The sequence below is a fragment of the Scyliorhinus torazame genome, chromosome 1, assembly GCF_047496885.1.
Source record: "Scyliorhinus torazame isolate Kashiwa2021f chromosome 1, sScyTor2.1, whole genome shotgun sequence".
Classification (NCBI taxonomy): Eukaryota; Metazoa; Chordata; class Chondrichthyes; order Carcharhiniformes; family Scyliorhinidae; genus Scyliorhinus; species Scyliorhinus torazame.
In genome coordinates, this window is record NC_092707.1 from 109,253,326 (window position 1) to 109,273,886 (window position 20,561).

At 58.5% G+C, this 20,561-nt stretch overlaps 1 protein-coding gene across 1 annotated transcript in view; it reads right to left on the reverse strand.

Moving 5' to 3' along the window:
• The window catches only part of adora2aa (adenosine A2a receptor a), a 95,178-nt gene extending 76,529 nt beyond the window's left edge, over positions 1-18,649 (reverse strand). The window contains exon 1 of the mRNA XM_072499653.1: positions 18,483-18,649. The gene's annotated coding sequence lies outside the window, so the exon portion shown is untranslated. The remainder of the gene's footprint in view (positions 1-18,482) is intronic.
• Positions 18,650-20,561: the final 1,912 nt, after the last annotated feature.

A 20,561-nucleotide genomic window follows, 5' to 3' on the forward strand; every position in this document is an offset into this window, starting at 1 on the left:
TGCACCTCCAATACCCCAGGCCTGTCCCTCTAAAAACCCAGCCCAGCCCGTCTAATACTCCAGCCCTGTCCCTCTAATACCCCAGCCCTATCCCTCGAACACCCCAGCCCTGTCCCTCTAATACCCCAGCCCTGTCTGCCCCTCTAACACGCTAGCCCTGCCCCTCTAATACCCCAGCCCTGTCCCTCTATTACCCCAGCCCTGTCCCTCTATTACCCCAGCCCTGTCTGCCCCTCCAATACCCCAGCCCTGTCCCTCTTATACCCCAGCCCCTTCCCTCTTATACCCCAGCCCTGTCTGCCCCTCTAATACCCCAGCCCTGTCTGCCCCTCTAATACCCCAGCCCTGTCCCTCTAATACCCCAGCCCTGTCCCTCTAATACCCCAGCCCTCTCCCTCTAATACCGCAGCCCTGTCCCTCTAATACCCCAGCCCTGTCCCTCTAATACCCCAGCCCTGTCTGCCCCTCTAATACCACAGCCCTCTCCCTCCAATACACCAGCCCTGTCCCTCTTATACCCCAGCCCTGACCCTCTAATACCCCAGCCCTGTCTGCCCCTCTAATACCCCAGCCCTGTCTGCCTCTCTAATACCCCAGCCCTGCCCCTCTAATACCCCAGCCCTGCCCTCTAATACCCCAGCCCTGCCCCTCTAATACCCCAGCACTGTCCCTCTAATACCCCAGCCCTGTCCCTCTAATACCCCAGCCCTGTCCCTCTCATACCCCAGCCCTGCCCCTGCAATACCCCAGCCCTGTCCCTCTAATACTCCAGCCCTGCCCCTGCAATACCCCAGCCCTGTCCCTCTAATACTCCAGCCCTGCCCCTGCAATACCCCAGCCCTGTCCCTCCAATACCCCGGCCCTGTCCCTCCAATACCCTGGCCCTGTCCCTCCAATACCCCGGCCCTGTCCCTCCAATACCCCGGCCCTGTCTCTCTAATACCCCAGCCCTGCCCGTCTAATACTCCAGCCCTGTCCCTCTAATACCCCAGCCGTGTCCCTCCAATACCCCAGCCCTGTCCCTCTAATACCCCAGCCCTGTCTCTCTAATACCCCAGCCCTGTCTCTCTAATACCCCAGCCCTGCCCTCCAATACGCCAGCCCTGTCTCTCTAGTACCCCAGCCCTGTCTGCCCCTCCAATACCCCAGGCCTGTCCCTCTAATGCCCCAGCCCTGTCCCTCTAATGCCCCAGCCCTGTCCCTCTAATGCCCCAGCCCTGTCCCTCTAATACCCCAGCCCTGTCCCTCCAATACACCAGCCCTGTCCCTCTAATACCCCAGCCCTGCCTGTCTAATACCCCAGCTCAGTCCCTCTAATACCCCAGACCTGCCCCTCTAATACCCCAGTCCTGCCACTCTAATACCCCAGCCCTGCCCCTCTAATATGCCAGCCCTGACCCTCTAATACCCCAGCCCTGCCTCTCTAATAACCCAGCCCTGTCCCTCTAATACCCCAGCCCTGTCTCTCTAATACCCCAGCCCTGCCCCTCCAATACCCCAGCCCTGCCCCTCCAATACCCCAGCCCTGCCCCTCCAATACCCGAGCACTGCCCCTCCAGTACCCCAGCCCTGTCCCTCTAATACCCCAGCCCTGCCCCTCTAATACCCCAGCCCTGTCTGCCCCTCTAATACCCCAGCCCTGCCCCTCCAATACCCCAGCCCTGTCCCTCTTATACCCCAGCCCTGTCCCTCTAATACCCCAGCCCTGTCTGCCCCTCTAATACCCCAGCCCTGTCTGCCCCTCTAATACCCCAGCCCTGTCCCTCTAATACCCCAGCCCTGTCCCTCTAATACCCCAGCCCTGTCCCTCTAATACCCCAACCCTGACCATCTAATACCCCAACCCTGTCCCTCTAATACCCCAGCCCTGTCCCTCTAATACCCCAGCCCTGCCATTCTAATACCCCAGCTCTGCCCCTCTAATACCCCAGCCCTGCACCTCCAATACCCCAGGCCTGTCCCTCTAAAAACCCAGCCCAGCCCGTCTAATACTCCAGCCCTGTCCCTCTAATACCCCAGCCCTATCCCTCGAACACCCCAGCCCTGTCCCTCTAATACCCCAGCCCTGTCTGCCCCTCTAACACGCTAGCCCTGCCCCTCTAATACCCCAGCCCTGTCTGCCCCTCCAATACCCCAGCCCTGTCCCTCTTATACCCCAGCCCTGTCCCTCTAATACCCCAGCCCTGTCTGCCCCTCTAATACCCCAGCCCTGTCTGCCCCTCTAATACCCCAGCCCTGTCCCTCTAATACCCCAGCCCTGTCCCTCTAATACCCCAGCCCTCTCCCTCTAATACCCCAGCCCTGTCCCTCTAATACCCCAGCCCTGTCCCTCTAATACCCCAGCCCTGTCTGCCCCTCTAATACCACAGCCCTCTCCCTCCAATACACCAGCCCTGTCCCTCTAATACCCCAGCCCTGTCCCTCTAATACCCAAGCCCTGCCCCTCTAATACCCCAGCACTGTCCCTCTAATACCCCAGTCCTGCCTGTCTAATACCCCAGCTCTGTCCCTCTAATACCCCAGCCCTGTCCCTCTAATACCCCAGTCCTGCCTGTCTAATACCCCAGCCCTGTCCCTCTAATACCCCAGCCCTGTCCCTCTAATACCCCAGCCCTGCCCCTCTAATACCCCAGCCCTGTCCCTCTAATACACCAGCCCTGTCCCTCTAATACCCCAGCCCTGTACCTCTAATACCCCAGCCCTGTCCCTCTAATACCCCAGCCCTGTCCCTCTCATACCCCAGCCCTGCCCCTCCAATACCCCAGCCCTGTCCCTCTAATACTCCAGCCCTGCCCCTGCAATATCCCAGCCCTTTCCCTCCAATACCCCGGCCCTGTCCCTCCAATACCCCGGCCCTGTCCCTCCAATACCCCGGCCCTGTCCCTCCAATACCCCGGCCCTGTCTCTCTAATACCCCAGCCCTGCACGTTTAATACTCCAGCCCTGTCCCTCTAATACCCCAGCCGTGTCCCTCCAATACCCCAGCCCTGTCCCTCTAATACCCCAGCCCAGTCTCTCTAATACGCCAGCCCTGTCTCTCTAGTACCCCAGCCCTGTCTGCCCCTCCAATACCCCAGGCCTGTCCCTCTAATGCCCCAGCCCTGTCCCTCTAATGCCCCAGCCCTGTCCCTCTAATGCCCCAGCCCTGTCCCTCTAATACCCCAGCCCTGTCCCTCCAATACACCAGCCCTGTCTGTCTAATACCCCAGCTCAGTCCCTCTAATACCCCAGACCTGCCCCGCTAATACCCCAGTCCTGCCCCTCTAATACCCCAGCCCTGCCCCTCTAATATGCCAGCCCTGACCCTCTAATACCCCAGCCGTGTCCGTCCAATACCCCAGCCCTGTCCCTCTAATACCCCAGCCCTGTCTCTCTAATACCCCAGCCCTGTCTCTCTAATACCCCAGCCCTGCCCTCCAATACGCCAGCCCTGTCTCTCTAATACCCCAGCCCAGCCCGTCTCATACTCCAGCCCTGTCCCTCTAATACCCCAGCCCTATCCCTCTAACACCCCAGCCCTGTCCCTCTAATACCCCAGCCCTGCCCTCCAATACGCCAGCCCTGTCTCTCTGATACCCCAGCCCTGTCTGACCCTCTAATACCCCAGCCCTGTCTGCCCCTCTAACACGCTAGTCCTGCCCCTCCAATACTCCAGCCCTGTCCCTCTATTACCCCAGCCCTGTCCCTCTTATACCCCAGCCCTGTCTGCCGCTCTAATACCCCAGCCCTGTCTGTCCCTCTAATACCCCAGCCCTGTCCCTCTAATACCCCAGCCCTGTCCCTCTAATACCCCAGCCCTGTCCCTCTAATACCCCAGCCCTGTCCCTCTAATACCCCAGCCCTGTCCCTCTAATACCCCAACCCTGACCATCTAATACCCCAACCCTGTCCCGCTAATACCCCAGCCATGTCCCTCTAATACCCCAGCCCTGCCATTCTAATACCCCAGCTCTGCCCCTCTAATACCCCAGCCCTGCACCTCCAATACCCCAGGCCTGTCCCTCTAAAAACCCAGCCCAGCCCGTCTAATACTCCAGCCCTGTCCCTCTAATACCCCAGCCCTATCCCTCGAACACCCCAGCCCTGTCCCTCTAATACCCCAGCCCTGTCTGCCCCTCTAACACGCTAGCCCTGCCCCTCTAATACCCCAGCCCTGTCTGCCCCTCCAATACCCCAGCCCTGTCCCTCTTATACCCCAGCCCTGTCCCTCTAATACCCCAGCCCTGTCTGCCCCTCTAATACCCCAGCCCTGTCTGCCCCTCTAATACCCCAGCCCTGTCCCTCTAATACCCCAGCCCTGTCCCTCTAATACCCCAGCCCTCTCCCTCTAATACCCCAGCCCTGTCCCTCTAATACCCCAGCCCTGTCCCTCTAATACCCCAGCCCTGTCTGCCCCTCTAATACCACAGCCCTCTCCCTCCAATACACCAGCCCTGTCCCTCTAATACCCCAGCCCTGTCCCTCTAATACCCCAGCCCTGCCCCTCTAATACCCCAGCACTGTCCCTCTAATACCCCAGTCCTGCCTGTCTAATACCCCAGCTCTGTCCCTCTAATACCCCAGCCCTGTCCCTCTAATACCCCAGTCCTGCCTGTCTAATACCCCAGCCCTGTCCCTCTAATACCCCAGCCCTGTCCCTCTAATACCCCAGCCCTGCCCCTCTAATACCCCAGCCCTGTCCCTCTAATACACCAGCCCTGTCCCTCTAATACCCCAGCCCTGTACCTCTAATACCCCAGCCCTGTCCCTCTAATACCCCAGCCCTGTCCCTCTCATACCCCAGCCCTGCCCCTCCAATACCCCAGCCCTGTCCCTCTAATACTCCAGCCCTGCCCCTGCAATATCCCAGCCCTTTCCCTCCAATACCCCGGCCCTGTCCCTCCAATACCCCGGCCCTGTCCCTCCAATACCCCGGCCCTGTCCCTCCAATACCCCGGCCCTGTCTCTCTAATACCCCAGCCCTGCACGTTTAATACTCCAGCCCTGTCCCTCTAATACCCAGCCGTGTCCCTCCAATACCCCAGCCCTGTCCCTCTAATACCCCAGCCCAGTCTCTCTAATACGCCAGCCCTGTCTCTCTAGTACCCCAGCCCTGTCTGCCCCTCCAATACCCCAGGCCTGTCCCTCTAATGCCCCAGCCCTGTCCCTCTAATGCCCCAGCCCTGTCCCTCTAATGCCCCAGCCCTGTCCCTCTAATACCCCAGCCCTGTCCCTCCAATACACCAGCCCTGTCTGTCTAATACCCCAGCTCAGTCCCTCTAATACCCCAGACCTGCCCCGCTAATACCCCAGTCCTGCCCCTCTAATACCCCAGCCCTGCCCCTCTAATATGCCAGCCCTGACCCTCTAATACCCCAGCCGTGTCCGTCCAATACCCCAGCCCTGTCCCTCTAATACCCCAGCCCTGTCTCTCTAATACCCCAGCCCTGTCTCTCTAATACCCCAGCCCTGCCCTCCAATACGCCAGCCCTGTCTCTCTAATACCCCAGCCCAGCCCGTCTCATACTCCAGCCCTGTCCCTCTAATACCCCAGCCCTATCCCTCTAACACCCCAGCCCTGTCCCTCTAATACCCCAGCCCTGCCCTCCAATACGCCAGCCCTGTCTCTCTGATACCCCAGCCCTGTCTGACCCTCTAATACCCCAGCCCTGTCTGCCCCTCTAACACGCTAGTCCTGCCCCTCCAATACTCCAGCCCTGTCCCTCTATTACCCCAGCCCTGTCCCTCTTATACCCCAGCCCTGTCTGCCCCTCTAATACCCCAGCACTGTCTGCCCCTCTAATACCCCAGCCTTCTCCCTCTAATACCCCAGCCCTGCCACTCTAATACCCCAGCCCTGTCCCTCTAATACCCCAGCCCTGTCTGCCCCTCTAATACCCCAGCCCTCTCCCTCTAATACCCCAGCCCTGTCGCTCTTATACCCCAGCCCTGTCTGCCCCTCTAATACCCCAGCCCTGCCCCTCCAATACCCCAGCCCTGTCCCTCTAATACTCCAGCCCTGCCCCTGCAATATCCCAGCCCTGTCCCTCCAATACCCCGGCCCTGTCCCTCCAATACCCCGGCCCTGTCCCTCCAATACCCCGGCCCTGTCCCTCCAATACCCCGGCCCTGTCTCTCTAATACCCCAGCCCTGCACGTCTAATACTCCAGCCCTGTCCCTCTAATACCCCAGCCGTGTCCCTCCAATACCCCAGCCCTGTCCCTCTAATACCCCAGCCCAGTCTCTCTAATACCCCAGCCCTGTCTCTCTAATACCCCAGCCCTGCCCTCCAATACGCCAGCCCTGTCTCTCTAGTACCCCAGCCCTGTCTGCCCCTCCAATACACCAGGCCTGTCCCTCTAATGCCCCAGCCCTGTCCCTCTAATGCCCCAGCCCTGTCCCTCTAATGCCCCAGCCCTGTCCCTCTAATACCCCAGCCCTGTCCCTCCAATACACCAGCCCTGTCTGTCTAATACCCCAGCTCAGTCCCTCTAATACCCCAGACCTGCCCCGCTAATACCCCAGTCCTGCCCCTCTAATACCCCAGCCCTGCCCCTCTAATATGCCAGCCCTGACCCTCTAATACCCCAGCCGTGTCCGTCCAATACCCCAGCCCTGTCCCTCTAATACCCCAGCCCTGTCTCTCTAATACCCCAGCCCTGTCTCTCTAATACCCCAGCCCTGCCCTCCAATACGCCAGCCCTGTCTCTCTAATACCCCAGCCCAGCCCGTCTCATACTCCAGCCCTGTCCCTCTAATACCCCAGCCCTATCCCTCTAACACCCCAGCCCTGTCCCTCTAATACCCCAGCCCTGCCCTCCAATACGCCAGCCCTGTCTCTCTGATACCCCAGCACTGTCTGACCCTCTAATACCCCAGCCCTGTCTGCCCCTCTAACACGCTAGTCCTGCCCCTCCAATACTCCAGCCCTGTCCCTCTATTACCCCAGCCCTGTCCCTCTTATACCCCAGCCCTGTCTGCCCCTCTAATACCCCAGCACTGTCTGCCCCTCTAATACCCCAGCCTTCTCCCTCTAATACCCCAGCCCTGCCACTCTAATACCCCAGCCCTGTCCCTCTAATACCCCAGCCCTGTCTGCCCCTCTAATACCCCAGCCCTCTCCCTCTAATACCCCAGCCCTGTCGCTCTTATACCCCAGCCCTGTCTGCCCCTCTAATACGCCAGCCCTGTCTGCCCCTCTAATACCCCAGCCCTGCCCCTCTAATACCCCAGCCCTGCCCCTCTAATACCCCAAGCCCTGTCCCTCTAATACCCCAGCCCTGTCTGTCCCTCTAATACCCCAGCCCAGTCCCTCTAATACCCCAGCCCTGTCTCTCTAATACCCCAGCCCTGTCCCTCTAATACCCCAGCCCTGTCCCTCTAATACCCCAGCCCTGTCCCTCTAATACCCCAACCCTGACCATCTAATACCCCAACCCTGTCCCTCTAATACCCCAGCCCTGTCCCTCTAATACCCCAGCCCTGCCATTCTAATACCCCAGCTCTGCCCCTCTAATACCCCAGCCCTGCACCTCCAATACCCCAGGCCTGTCCCTCTAAAAACCCAGCCCAGCCCGTCTAATACTCCAGCCCTGTCCCTCTAATACCCCAGCCCTATCCCTCGAACACCCCAGCCCTGTCCCTCTAATACCCCAGCCCTGTCTGCCCCTCTAACACGCTAGCCCTGCCCCTCTAATACCCCAGCCCTGTCCCTCTATTACCCCAGCCCTGTCCCTCTATTACCCCAGCCCTGTCTGCCCCTCCAATACCCCAGCCCTGTCCCTCTTATACCCCAGCCCCTTCCCTCTTATACCCCAGCCCTGTCTGCCCCTCTAATACCCCAGCCCTGTCTGCCCCTCTAATACCCCAGCCCTGTCCCTCTAATACCCCAGCCCTGTCCCTCTAATACCCCAGCCCTCTCCCTCTAATACCGCAGCCCTGTCCCTCTAATACCCCAGCCCTGTCCCTCTAATACCCCAGCCCTGTCTGCCCCTCTAATACCACAGCCCTCTCCCTCCAATACACCAGCCCTGTCCCTCTTATACCCCAGCCCTGACCCTCTAATACCCCAGCCCTGTCTGCCCCTCTAATACCCCAGCCCTGTCTGCCTCTCTAATACCCCAGCCCTGCCCCTCTAATACCCCAGCCCTGCCCTCTAATACCCCAGCCCTGCCCCTCTAATACCCCAGCACTGTCCCTCTAATACCCCAGCCCTGTCCCTCTAATACCCCAGCCCTGTCCCTCTCATACCCCAGCCCTGCCCCTGCAATACCCCAGCCCTGTCCCACTAATACTCCAGCCCTGCCCCTGCAATACCCCAGCCCTGTCCCTCTAATACTCCAGCCCTGCCCCTGCAATACCCCAGCCCTGTCCCTCCAATACCCCGGCCCTGTCCCTCCAATACCCTGGCCCTGTCCCTCCAATACCCCGGCCCTGTCCCTCCAATACCCCGGCCCTGTCTCTCTAATACCCCAGCCCTGCCCGTCTAATACTCCAGCCCTGTCCCTCTAATACCCCAGCCGTGTCCCTCCAATACCCCAGCCCTGTCCCTCTAATACCCCAGCCCTGTCTCTCTAATACCCCAGCCCTGTCTCTCTAATACCCCAGCCCTGCCCTCCAATACGCCAGCCCTGTCTCTCTAGTACCCCAGCCCTGTCTGCCCCTCCAATACCCCAGGCCTGTCCCTCTAATGCCCCAGCCCTGTCCCTCTAATGCCCCAGCCCTGTCCCTCTAATGCCCCAGCCCTGTCCCTCTAATACCCCAGCCCTGTCCCTCCAATACACCAGCCCTGTCCCTCTAATACCCCAGCCCTGCCTGTCTAATACCCCAGCTCAGTCCCTCTAATACCCCAGACCTGCCCCTCTAATACCCCAGTCCTGCCACTCTAATACCCCAGCCCTGCCCCTCTAATATGCCAGCCCTGACCCTCTAATACCCCAGCCCTGCCTCTCTAATAACCCAGCCCTGTCCCTCTAATACCCCAGCCCTGTCTCTCTAATACCCCAGCCCTGCCCCTCCAATACCCCAGCCCTGCCCCTCCAATACCCCAGCCCTGCCCCTCCAATACCCGAGCACTGCCCCTCCAGTACCCCAGCCCTGTCCCTCTAATACCCCAGCCCTGCCCCTCTAATACCCCAGCCCTGTCTGCCCCTCTAATACCCCAGCCCTGCCCCTCCAATACCCCAGCCCTGTCCCTCTTATACCCCAGCCCTGTCCCTCTAATACCCCAGCCCTGTCTGCCCCTCTAATACCCCAGCCCTGTCTGCCCCTCTAATACCCCAGCCCTGTCCCTCTAATACCCCAGCCCTGTCCCTCTAATACCCCAGCCCTGTCCCTCTAATACCCCAACCCTGACCATCTAATACCCCAACCCTGTCCCTCTAATACCCCAGCCCTGTCCCTCTAATACCCCAGCCCTGCCATTCTAATACCCCAGCTCTGCCCCTCTAATACCCCAGCCCTGCACCTCCAATACCCCAGGCCTGTCCCTCTAAAAACCCAGCCCAGCCCGTCTAATACTCCAGCCCTGTCCCTCTAATACCCCAGCCCTATCCCTCGAACACCCCAGCCCTGTCCCTCTAATACCCCAGCCCTGTCTGCCCCTCTAACACGCTAGCCCTGCCCCTCTAATACCCCAGCCCTGTCTGCCCCTCCAATACCCCAGCCCTGTCCCTCTTATACCCCAGCCCTGTCCCTCTAATACCCCAGCCCTGTCTGCCCCTCTAATACCCCAGCCCTGTCTGCCCCTCTAATACCCCAGCCCTGTCCCTCTAATACCCCAGCCCTGTCCCTCTAATACCCCAGCCCTCTCCCTCTAATACCCCAGCCCTGTCCCTCTAATACCCCAGCCCTGTCCCTCTAATACCCCAGCCCTGTCTGCCCCTCTAATACCACAGCCCTCTCCCTCCAATACACCAGCCCTGTCCCTCTAATACCCCAGCCCTGTCCCTCTAATACCCAAGCCCTATCCCTCGAACACCCCAGCCCTGTCCCTCTAATACCCCAGCCCTGTCTGCCCCTCTAACACGCTAGCCCTGCCCCTCTAATACCCCAGCCCTGTCCCTCTATTACCCCAGCCCTGTCCCTCTATTACCCCAGCCCTGTCTGCCCCTCCAATACCCCAGCCCTGTCCCTCTTATACCCCAGCCCCTTCCCTCTTATACCCCAGCCCTGTCTGCCCCTCTAATACCCCAGCCCTGTCTGCCCCTCTAATACCCCAGCCCTGTCCCTCTAATACCCCAGCCCTGTCCCTCTAATACCCCAGCCCTCTCCCTCTAATACCGCAGCCCTGTCCCTCTAATACCCCAGCCCTGTCCCTCTAATACCCCAGCCCTGTCTGCCCCTCTAATACCACAGCCCTCTCCCTCCAATACACCAGCCCTGTCCCTCTTATACCCCAGCCCTGACCCTCTAATACCCCAGCCCTGTCTGCCCCTCTAATACCCCAGCCCTGTCTGCCTCTCTAATACCCCAGCCCTGCCCCTCTAATACCCCAGCCCTGCCCTCTAATACCCCAGCCCTGCCCCTCTAATACCCCAGCACTGTCCCTCTAATACCCCAGCCCTGTCCCTCTAATACCCCAGCCCTGTCCCTCTCATACCCCAGCCCTGCCCCTGCAATACCCCAGCCCTGTCCCTCTAATACTCCAGCCCTGCCCCTGCAATACCCCAGCCCTGTCCCTCTAATACTCCAGCCCTGCCCCTGCAATACCCCAGCCCTGTCCCTCCAATACCCCGGCCCTGTCCCTCCAATACCCTGGCCCTGTCCCTCCAATACCCCGGCCCTGTCCCTCCAATACCCCGGCCCTGTCTCTCTAATACCCCAGCCCTGCCCGTCTAATACTCCAGCCCTGTCCCTCTAATACCCCAGCCGTGTCCCTCCAATACCCCAGCCCTGTCCCTCTAATACCCCAGCCCTGTCTCTCTAATACCCCAGCCCTGTCTCTCTAATACCCCAGCCCTGCCCTCCAATACGCCAGCCCTGTCTCTCTAGTACCCCAGCCCTGTCTGCCCCTCCAATACCCCAGGCCTGTCCCTCTAATGCCCCAGCCCTGTCCCTCTAATGCCCCAGCCCTGTCCCTCTAATGCCCCAGCCCTGTCCCTCTAATACCCCAGCCCTGTCCCTCCAATACCCCAGACCTGCCCCTCTAATACCCCAGTCCTGCCACTCTAATACCCCAGCCCTGCCCCTCTAATATGCCAGCCCTGACCCTCTAATACCCCAGCCCTGCCTCTCTAATAACCCAGCCCTGTCCCTCTAATACCCCAGCCCTGTCTCTCTAATACCCCAGCCCTGCCCCTCCAATACCCCAGCCCTGCCCCTCCAATACCCCAGCCCTGCCCCTCCAATACCCGAGCACTGCCCCTCCAGTACCCCAGCCCTGTCCCTCTAATACCCCAGCCCTGCCCCTCTAATACCCCAGCCCTGTCTGCCCCTCTAATACCCCAGCCCTGCCCCTCCAATACCCCAGCCCTGTCCCTCTTATACCCCAGCCCTGTCCCTCTAATACCCCAGCCCTGTCTGCCCCTCTAATACCCCAGCCCTGTCTGCCCCTCTAATACCCCAGCCCTGTCCCTCTAATACCCCAGCCCTGTCCCTCTAATACCCCAGCCCTCTCCCTCTAATACCCCAGCCCTGTCCCTCTAATACCCCAGCCCGTCCCTCTAATACCCCAGCCCTGTCTGCCCCTCTAATACCACAGCCCTCTCCCTCCAATACACCAGCCCTGTCCTTCTAATACCCCAGCCCTGTCCCTCTAATACCCCAGCCCTGCCCCTCTAATACCCCAGCACTGTCCCTCTAATACCCCAGTCCTGCCTGTCTAATACCCCAGCTCTGTCCCTCTAATACCCCAGCCCTGTCCCTCTAATACCCCAGTCCTGCCTGTCTAATACCCCAGCCCTGTCCCTCTAATACCCCAGCCCTGTCCCTCTAATACCCCAGCCCTGCCCCTCTAATACCCCAGCCCTGTCCCTCTAATACACCAGCCCTGTCCCTCTAATACCCCAGCCCTGTCCCTCTAATACCCCAGCCCTGTCCCTCTCATACCCCAGCCCTGCCCCTCCAATACCCCAGCCCTGTCCCTCTAATACTCCAGCCCTGCCCCTGCAATATCCCAGCCCTGTCCCTCCAATACCCCGGCCCTGTCCCTCCAATACCCCGGCCCTGTCCCTCCAATACCCCGGCCCTGTCCCTCCAATACCCCGGCCCTGTCCCTCCAATACCCCGGCCCTGTCTCTCTAATACCCCAGCCCTGCCCGTCTAATACTCCAGCCCTGTCCCTCTAATACCCCAGCCGTGTCCCTCCAATACCCCAGCCCTGTCCCTCTAATACCACAGCCCAGTCTCTCTAATACCCCAGCCCTGTCTCTCTAATACCCCAGCCCTGCCCTCCAATACGCCAGCCCTGTCTCTCTAGTACCCCAGCCCTGTCTGCCCCTCCAATACCCCAGGCCTGTCCCTCTAATGCCCCAGCCCTGTCCCTCTAATGCCCCAGCCCTGTCCCTCTAATGCCCCAGCCCTGTCCCTCTAATACCCCAGCCCTGTCCCTCCAATACACCAGCCCTGTCTGTCTAATACCCCAGCTCAGTCCCTCTAATACCCCAGACCTGCCCCGCTAATACCCCAGTCCTGCCCCTCTAATACCCCAGCCCTGCCCCTCTAATATGCCAGCCCTGACCCTCTAATACCCCAGCCGTGTCCCTCCAATACCCCAGCCCTGTCCCTCTAATACCCCAGCCCTGTCTCTCTAATACCCCAGCCCTGTCTCTCTAATACCCCAGCCCTGCCCTCCAATACGCCAGCCCTGTCTCTCTAATACCCCAGCCCAGCCCGTCTCATACTCCAGCCCTGTCCCTCTAATACCCCAGCCCTATCCCTCTAACACCCCAGCCCTGTCCCTCTAATACCCCAGCCCTGCCCTCCAATACGCCAGCCCTGTCTCTCTGATACCCCAGCCCTGTCTGCCCCTCTAATACCCCAGCCCTGTCCCTCTAATACCCCAGCCCTGTCTGCCCCTCTAACACGCTAGTCCTGCCCCTCCAATACTCCAGCCCTGTCCCTCTATTACCCCAGCCCTGTCCCTCTTATACCCCAGCCCTGTCTGCCCCTCTAATACCCCAGCACTGTCTGCCCCTCTAATACCCCAGCCCTACCCCTCTAATACCCCAGCCCTGTCCCTCTAATACCCCAGCCTTCTCCCTCTAATACCCCAGCCCTGCCACTCTAATACCCCAGCCCTGTCCCTCTAATACCCCAGCCCTGACTGCCCCTCTAATACCCCAGCCCTCTCCCTCTAATACCCCAGCCCTGTCCCTCTTATACCCCAGCCCTGTCTGCCCCTCTAATACCCCAGCCCTGTCTGCCCCTCTAATACCCCAGCCCTGCCCCTCTAATACCCCAGCCCTGCCCCTCTAATACCCCAAGCCCTGTCCCTCTAATACCCCAGCCCTGTCTGCCCCTCCAATACTCCAGCCCTGTCCCTCTATTACCCCAGCCCTGTCCCTCTTATACCCCAGGCCTGTCTGCCCCTCTAATACCCCAGCACTGTCTGCCCCTCTAATACCCCAGCCCTACCCCTCTAATACCCCAGCCCTGTCCCTCTAATACCCCAGCCTTCTCCCTCTAATACCCCAGCCCTGCCACTCTAATACCCCAGCCCTGTCCCTCCAATACGCCAGCCCTGTCCCTCTAATACCCCAGCCCTGTCTGCCCCTCTAATACCACAGCCCTCTCCCTCCAATACACCAGCCCTGTCCCTCTTATACCCCAGCCCTGTCCCTCTAATACCCCAGCACTGTCTGCCCCTCTAATACCCCAGCCCTACCCCTCTAATACCCCAGCCCTGTCCCTCTAATACCCCAGCCTTCTCCCTCTAATACCCCAGCCCTGCCACTCTAATACCCTAGCCCTGTCCCTCCAATACGCCAGCCCTGTCCCTCTAATACCCCAGCCCTGTCTGCCCCTCTAATACCACAGCCCTCTCCCTCCAATACACCAGCCCTGTCCCTCTTATACCCCAGCCCTGTCCCTCTAATACCCCAGCCCTGTCTGCCCCTCTAATACCCCAGCCCTGTCTGCCTCTCTAATACCCCAGCCCTGCCCCTCTAATACTCCAGCCCTGTCCCTCTAATACCCCAGCCGTGTCCCTCCAATACCCCAGCCCTGTCCCTCTAATACCCCAGCCCTGTCTCTCTAATACCCCAGCCCTGTCTCTCTAATACCCCAGCCCTGCCCTCCAATACGCCAGCCCTGTCTCTCTAGTACCCCAGCCCTGTCTGCCCCTCCAATACCCCAGGCCTGTCCCTCTAATGCCCCAGCCCTGTCCCTCTAATGCCCCAGCCCTGTCCCTCTAATGCCCCAGCCCTGTCCCTCTAATACCCCAGCCCTGTCCCTCCAATACACCAGCCCTGTCCCTCTAATACCCCAGCCCTGCCTGTCTAATACCCCAGCTCAGTCCCTCTAATACCCCAGACCTGCCCCTCTAATACCCCAGTCCTGCCCCTCTAATACCCCAGCCCTGCCCCTCTAATATGCCAGCCCTGACCGTCTAATACCCCAGCCCTGCCTCTCTAATAACCCAGCCCTGTCCCTCTAATACCCCAGCCCTGTCTCTCTAATACCCCAGCCCTGCCCCTCCAATACCCCAGCCCTGCCCCTCCAATACCCCAGCCCTGCCCCTCCAATACCCGAGCACTGCCCCTCCAATTCCCCAGCCCTGTCCCTCTAATACCCCAGCCCTGCCCCTCTAATACCCCAGCCCTGTCTGCCCCTCTAATACCCCAGCCCTGCCCCTCCAATACCCCAGCCCTGTCCCACCAATACCCCAGACCTGTCCCTCCAATACCCCAGCCCTGTCTCTCTAATTCCCCAGCCTTGCCCTCCAATACACCAGCCCTGTCTCTCTAATACCCCAGCCCTGTCTGCCCCTCTAATACCCCAGCCCTCTCTGCCCCTCTACTACGCTAGCCCTGCCCCTCTAATACCCCAGCCCTGCCCCTCTAATATCCCAGCCCTGTCCCTCCAATACCTCAGCCCTGTCCCTCCAATACCTCAGCCCTGTCCCTCCAATACCACAGCCCTGCCCCTCCAATACCCCAGCCCTGTCCCTCCAATACCCCAGCCCTGTCCCTCCAATACCCCAGCCCTGTCCCTCCAATACCCCAGCCCTGTCCCTCCAATACCCCAGCCCTGTCCCTCCAATACCCCAGCCCTGCCCCTCCAATACCCCAGCCCTGCCCCTCCAATACCCCAGCCCTGTCCCTCCAATACTCCAGCCCTGTCCCTCCAATACCCCAGCCCTGTCCCTCCAATACCCCAGCCCTGTCTCTCTAATACCCCAGCCCTGTCCCTCTAATACCCCAGCCCAGTCCCTCTAATACCCCAGCCCTGTCTGCCCCTGTAATACCCCAGCCCTGTCTGCCCCTGTAATACCCCAGCCCTGTCTGCCCCTGTAATACCCCAGCCCTGTCTGCCCCTGTAATACCCCAGCCGTGTCTGCCCCTCTAATACGCTAGCCCTGTCTGCCCCTCTAATACCACAGCCCTGTCTGCCCCTGTAATACCCCAGCCGTGTCTGCCCCTCTAATACGCTAACCCTGCCCCTCTAATACCCAGCCCTGTCCCTCTAATACCCCAGCCCTGTCTGCCCCTCCAATACCCCAGCCCTGTCCCTCTTACACCCCAGCCCTGTCCCTCTAATACCCCAGCCCTGTGTGCCCCTCTAATATCCCTGCCCTACCCCTCTAATACCCCAGCCCTGTCCCTCTAATACCCCAGCCCTGTCTCTCTAATACACCAGCCCTGCCCCTCTAAAGCCCCAGCACTGTCCCTCTAATACCCCAGCCCTGTCCCTCCAATACCCCAGCCCTGCCCCTCTAATACCCCAGCCCTGTCCCTCTAATACTCCAGCCCTGCCCCTCCAATACTCCAGCCCTGTCCCTCCAATACCCCAGCCCTGTCCCTCCAATACCCCAGCCCTGTCCCTCCAATACCCCAGCCCTGTCTCTCTAATACCCCAGTCCTGCCCGTCTAATACCCCAGCCCTGTCCCTCCAATACCCCAGCCATGTCCCTCCAATACCCCAGCCCTGTCCCTCCAATACCCCAGCCCTGTCCCTCCAATACCCCAGCCCTGTCCCTCCAATACCCCAGCCCTGTCCCTCCAATACCCCAGCCCTGTCCCTCCAATACCCAGCCCTGTCCCTCCAATACCCCAGCCCTGTCCCTCTAATACCCCAGCTCTGTCCCTCTAATACCCCAGCCCTTTCTGCCCCTCTAATGCCCCAGCCCTGTCCCTCTAATACACCAGCTCTGTCCCTCTAATACCCCAGCCCTGTCCCTCTAATACACCAGCCCTGCTCCTCCAATACACCAGCCCTGCTCCTCCAATACCCCAGCCCCTCCAATACCCCAGCCCTGTCTCTCTAATACCCCAGCCCTGTCCCTCCAAAACCCCAGCCCTGCCCCTCCAAGACCCCAGCCCTGCCCCTCCAATACCCCAGCCCTGCCCCTCCAATACCCCAGCCCTGCCCCTCCAATACCCCAGCCCTGCCCCTCCAATACCCCAACCCTGCCCCTCCAATACCCCAACCCTGCCCCTCTAATACCCCAGCCCTGCCCCTCTAATACCCCAGCTCTGTCCTTCTAATACACCAGCTCTGTCCCTCTAATACCCCAGCCCTGTCCCTCTAATACACCAGCCCTGCTCCTCCAATACACCAGCCCCTCCAATACCCCAGCCCTGTCTCTCTAATACCCCAGCCCTGCCCCTCCAAGACCCCAGCCCTGCCCCTCCAATACCCCAGCCCTGCCCCTCCAATACCCCAGCCCTGCCCCTCCAATACCCCAGCCCTGCCCCTCCAATACCCCAACCCTGCCCCTCCAATACCCCAACCCTGCCCCTCTAATACCCCAGCCCTGCCCCTCTATTACCCCAGCCCTGCCCCTCTAATACCCCAGCCCTGCCCCTCTAATACCCCAGCCCTGCCCCTCTAATACCCCAGCCCTGCCCCTCTAATACCCCAGCCCTGCCCCTCTAATACCCCAGCCCTGTCCCTCTAATACCCCAGCCCTGCCCCTCTAATACCCCAGCCCTGCCCCTCTAATACCCCAGCCCTGTCTCTCTAATACCCCAGCCCTGCCCCTCTAATACCCCAGCCCTGCCCCTCTAATACCCCAGCCCTGCCCCTCTAATACCCCAGCCCTGCCCCTCTAACACCCCAGCCCTGCCTCTCTAATACTCCAGCCCTGCCCCTCTAATACCCTTCTCCCTTCTGTACTGACAGAACAATGTCTAACATCGTAAAAGGAGATTTTGTTCCGAGTTGGTTGAATCCCGCAGCAACCTCAATAAATTCTGAACTGGAGACAGAGAGAGAGAGAGTCGGAGACACAGACAGAGAGAGAAACAGAGATAGAGAGAGGGGGAAAGAGAGAGAGGGATAGAGAGAGAGAGAGGCTGTGAGACAGAGAGCGAGTCAGAGAGAGAGACAGAGAGAGAGAGAGAGAGAGAGAAGGGGTGAGACAGAGAGAGACAGAGAGTGAAAGGCAGAGTAAGAGCGAGAGAGAGACACACACACACACACACACACACACAGAGTCAAACAGAGAGACAGACAGAGAGAGACAAACAGAGAGAGACAGACAGAAACAGAAAGAGAAAGACAGAGAAACAGAGAGAGAGAGAAACACACACAGAGGGAGAGAGACAGAAAGAGACAGACAGAGACAGACAGAAAGACACACACACACACACAGATAGAGAGAGACAGAGAGAGGGAGGGAGATAGAGAGAGAAACAGAGACACAGAGAGAGGTAGACAGAGAGAGAGAGAGACACACAGAAAACAGAGAGAGACACACAAAGACAGAGAGAGAGAGAGAGAGACATAGACAGACATAGATAGAAATGACAGACAGAGAGAGCGAGACACACAGGGAGACAGAGAGAGACACAGAGAGAGAGAGAGACAGAGAGAGAAACAGACAGACAGAGAGACACACAGCCAGCCAGACAGAGATAGAGAGACACAGGGGGAAGGGAGACGAACAGACAGACAGCGAGAAAGAGGCAGACAAACACGGAGAGAGAGAAAGAGACACACAGAGAAAGAGAGAGAGAGAGACAGAGAAAGCGAGGCAATGAGAGAAAGAGACAGGAAGAGAGAGGGAGAGACAGAGAGCGAGGCAGTGAGAGAGAGAGAGAGGGGGTGAGACAGAGGGAGAGAGAGAGACACACACAGGGAGACAGAGGGAGAGACAGAGGGAGAGACAGAGACACACGCAGGGAAAGACAGAGGGAGAGAGACACACACACACAGAGGGAGAGACAGAGACACACACAGGGAGAGACAGAGAGAGGGAGAGACAGAGAGAGAGACAGGGGGAGGGAGAGCGCGGCTGGGTCGGAGTCCGGAGCTGGAATCTCCGCTGCTCCAGCGGTGTCACTGAGTCTCTCTGTGAATCTCTCTCCCTCTATTCTATATTTCCATACTTTTTATTTACCTCGGTTTCTGGTCTTGTATTTCTCCCACTTTCTGAATCCGTCTCCTTCCCTGTATCGCTCCTCTCTCCCTTTATTCCCCTCTCTCTGCTCCGGCTCAACCTTCCACTTTCTGAATTTCACGCCAACAGCAGCAACAGGATTGGAGACTCTCTGACTCCAGCCTATCAGCCCCTGTCATCATTCTTTGTATTCTTTCCCAAGGCTCCGTTAGTGGGCGTGTGTCAGTGAGCGTGCCTGTGACTGTGTGTGCCCCCTGTGTGACTGCGTGTGAATGTGTGTGGTTGTGTATGTTTGTGTGTGCCCTTGTGTTGGTGTGTGCCCCTGTGTGACTGTGTGGTTGTGTATGTGTGTGCCCCTGTGTTTGTGTGTGCCCCTGTGTGGCTGTGTGAGTGTGCCTGTGAATGTGTGTGTTTGTGTGTGGCTGTGTGGTGTGTTTGTGTGTGCTCCTATGTTTGTGTGTGACTCTGTGGTTGTGTATGTGTGTGCTTGTGTGTGCCTCTGTGTTTATGTGTGCCCCTGTGTGTGTGCCGGTGAATGTGTGTGACTGTGTGTGGTTGTTTATGTGTGTGTTTGTGTGTGCTCCTGTGTGACTGTGTGTGGTTGTGTATGTGTATGCCCCTGTGTGGTTGTGTATGTGTGTGTTTGTGTCTGCGTGTGGTAGTCACCACTAGTAGTATTACATGTATTACGGCACTGCCCGTATATTAGAGGTACATGGGTAAATCCCTGCCTGCTGGCTCCGCCCAGTAGGCGGTGTATAAATGTGTGTGCTCGCCGGTGCTGCAGCCATTCTGGTTCCAGCTACAGGAGGCACAACATCTTTGTGTGTGCATGTGTGTCTATGTGTGTCTATATCTGTCTTACGTCCGTGCGTGTGTGTCTGTGTATGCCTGTGTGTGTTTGTGTGTGTGTCCATCAGTGTGTGTCTGTGTGTGTGCCTGCATGTATGCGCATCTGTGTTTGTGTTTCTGTGTCCATCTGTGTCTGTTGTGTGTGTGTGCGTGTTTGCGTCTCTGTGCATCCATGTCCACATGTGTCCATGTGTGTCTGCATGCGTATGTCTGTGTGCCTGTGTATATCCATATCTGTATGTCCGTGTGTGTGTCTATGCATTTCCGTGTATCTATGTTTGTCTGTGTGTCTGTGTGTATATGTCTGTGTGTGTCTGTTTGTGTATGTGTATTCCCACATCTGTGTATGTGTGTCCATGTTTGTGTGTGTTGTCTGTATATGTTTCCGTGATTGTGTATGTTTGTCGGTGTGTGTGTTTGTGTATATGTCCGTGTCCATCTGTGTGTCTGTGTGCCCGTTTCTATGTGTGTCTGTGCATGTGTCCATGTCTATGTGTGTGTTGTCTGTGTAGATGTAACGGTGTCTATGTGTACATCAGTGTATATGTGTGTGTGGGTGCGTGGCTGTGTGTGTATATATATTTTTTAAATTTAGAGTGCCCAATTCTTTTTGTTTTCTAATTAAGGGACAATTTAGTATGGCCAATCCACCTAACCTGCACATCTTTGGGTTGTGGGGGTGAAACCCACGCAGACATGGGGAGAATGTGCAAACTCCACACGGACAGTGACCCAGGGCCGGGATTCGAACCCGGGTCCTCAGTGTGGTAGTCACCACTGATGTATATGTTGTATATAGAGGATGTCGGTGTAGGTGCTTTATGGTAAGGCCCCTGTACTACACATACGGGGGTAGTTCCCTGCCTGCTGGCTCCACCCAGTAGGCAGAGTATAAATATGTGTGCTCCTCGTACAGCAGCCATTTCGCCAGCTGCTGTAGGAAGCCACACATCTTAGTGTAATAAAGCCTCGATTGCATCCAATTCTCATCTTTGTGTAATTGATCGTGCATCAATTTATTACACTAAACTTTTCAGAAGCTGGACCTCCGCATCAAGCCGGATCGCCTGCAGCTGCATCCGCAATCAGACAACGCCAAAAAGGACTTTGAACATTGGCTGGCCTGTTTCGAAGCATACATCAGGTCTGCACCAGACCCAATTCCAGAAGCTCAGAATATTCAGATCCTCTACACGCGGCTGAGCTTCAACGTCTTTCCACTTATCC